Source organism: Jaculus jaculus, chromosome 6, assembly GCF_020740685.1.
Source record: "Jaculus jaculus isolate mJacJac1 chromosome 6, mJacJac1.mat.Y.cur, whole genome shotgun sequence".
Lineage (NCBI taxonomy): Eukaryota > Metazoa > Chordata > Mammalia > Rodentia > Dipodidae > Jaculus > Jaculus jaculus.
Genome location: NC_059107.1, coordinates 66069479 through 66072177, shown reverse-complemented (window position 1 = coordinate 66072177; position 2699 = coordinate 66069479).

The following is a 2699-nucleotide window of genomic DNA, read 5'->3' as shown; positions in this document are numbered from 1 at the left end:
TCTCTGTTGGAAAATCTGTTTTTCTCTTTCAGAAGGTAGCAAGAACCAAGGAGATAAACCACCCTTCGCACATCAGCCAGGGCCCAGGTGAAGCCACAGAATTGGGGAGATGAGCAAGAGTGCTGCTTCCATGGTGAGCCTGACAATCAGTGCCAGGGTGAAGGAGACAGACCCTAAGGATACTCAACAAAGCAGAGATCCAGAGGCTCCTAAGAGCTCATCACTGAAGTAGACTTAAGACAGACCCACTAAGGCTCAGGGAATTTTGTGGAAGAGGGGACGGAAAGATTGTAAGAGCCATAGTATTGGAGGGCATATCCAGAGGCATTGCCGCCGTCCCCCGCAATAACTGACTGCTGCTCTCACAACTCATAACCCACAACCCCATGGGGAATACCAGTAACCTCACAGAGGAGGGTCCTCAGTGGGGGCAAGAAGGAGGGAAATGATGTGTCCATACAAGTACATACTTAATAAAGATATTTTCATGTTGTGGGCTGGAGAGATGGTTCAGCTGTCAAAGGCACTTCTTGCAAAGTCTACTGATGGGTTTGATTCCCCCATGTCCAAATAAAGCCAGATGCACAAGGTAGCTCATGTGTCTGGAGTTTGTTTGCAGTGTCAGGAAACCCTGGCATGCCCATACTCACTCTCAGTCTGCCTCTTTCTCTCTGTCTCTCTCTCAAATAAATAAATGAAAACTATTTTTAAAACATTTTGGGCTGGAGAGATTGCTTAGTGGTTAAGGTGCTTGCCTGCAAAGCCAAAGGATCCAGGTCTGATTCCCTGAGACCCACATAAAGCCAGATGCACAAGTTGGCACATGTGTCTGAAGTTCATTTGCAGTAGCTACAGGCCCTGGTGGGCCCATTTTCTCTCTCTATTTGCCTCTTTTTCATTCTCTCTTTCATATAAATAAATAAAAATAAAATATTTTAAAAAATCATGTTGTAGTGGCTAGAGAGATGGCTCAGCAGTTAAGGTGCTTAGCTGCAAAGTCTAACAACCTGAGATTGATTCCCCAGTACCCACATAAAGCTAGATGCTCAAAGTGGTACATACATCTGAATAGTTCAATTGCAGCAGTTGGAGGCCCTTGTGCACTCCTTCTCTCTATGTTTCTGTCTCTGTGTCTCTACTTGCAAACAAATAAGCATTTTAAAATTTCACGTTATAAATCACTTTTACTTTATTAATGCACAGGAGTATTTCATATTTTTCAGACTATTGTCTTGTGATTACAAGTATTTCATCATATATTTTCATTTATCACTGAGTTTCCTTAATTTTAAAGATATTAATAAGTCTAACTCTCCATGTAATCAAGGTAGTCTACACAGGCTTTTCAAAGTACTGACAGGAGGGGGCTGTGCACAGAAGCAGGGAGGCCAGTGGGCAGGCCTACCAGGGTACAGGAGTGACAGGATGAGGCCCAGCTAGGCAGACCCAGGCAGAGTGGAAAGGTGGTTGGGCTGTGGTGGCCCTGTGTGGGAGGGGCGGATCCAGCGGTGACTCACAGGGTGCTGACCTGGGTGGGGGCTGGGCAGGTGGAGGACCTGTGGATTGCAGAAAGCAGCTCTGAGGAGGATTACAGTAATACCCTGTGGACTGGTTGAGCAGAGGCTCTGGGAGGATAACTAGTTGGTTAAGGAGTTAGCTCCCCCCCGCCCCCTTCCATGTCACCAGTGACTTGAGCCCTGCTCAAGATTCCTTTTCGAGTTAAGAAACTAACTAGAGTTAAGAAACTAAGGAGGTCAGGTAGGGAGGGAAATATAAAAGTGCTCCACACACTGTTTTTTCTTTCTTTTTTCTAGAACTATCACTAAGCATGTTAGGAGAGAAGCCATGTGCTTAGTTTGGCTTTATCAGAGGACATAAGGAGCAGAGGGCTCTTGTTTCATCTGAACCTGTTAGGCATGAACTTCAGCCTCAGTTCTGGTAACTGCAATGGGAGCAGAGAGTAGCCTCTGCTTTACAGGTGTGTCATCAAGATTCCATGAGGCAGTGCTTGTAAATGCACAAAAAATGTTAATTGTTGTTTTGTTGTGATTAATAATGACAAGAGGAGGAGGAGGCTGTGTTTTTAACTGAGCACATGCATCAGTCATCTAGGGCATTTTTGTAAAATCCACTTGTTCACCCCAGTAAGACCCACTGAGTAAGAATCTAGAGTTTATATAGGCCTCACCAGGTCGCTGTTGCTCATCCCAGGTTCAGAATCAGCAGGCTGGGGGTGGCCATGACAGGAAGCAGGTATGTTAGTGGGTGTGCCCACCAGGGTGCAGGTGCTGCAGGAGGATACCCAGCGGGGCTGACTCAAGCACTTGGGGGCGGTGGTGGCCTTGTGTGGGAAGTGAGGGGAGGAGACTTGAGGTGACTCACAGGTTGCAGGAAGAGGCACCGTGGGGGTGGGAAGTTAGGACAATTTCCCTTGGGCTCCTGTGGAGCACTGACAGTATTCAGATCTCTAGGTTGGGTGGCTCTGGACGCACAAGTGCAGAGATGAACAGAGTCACACATCTGGTGACAGAGCAGGCACAGGGAGCAGAGGAGGGCCAAGCTGGACAGCACCTACTTCTGCAAAAGCTGTGTCCTCCCTAGAGAGAGAGGAGCCTATTTCTCTGTGTAATAACCCTTCCAAAAGCTCAGCAACCACTTTAGTCTTCTCATCTGAAGAGAAAAGGTTTCCTTTCCTCAGG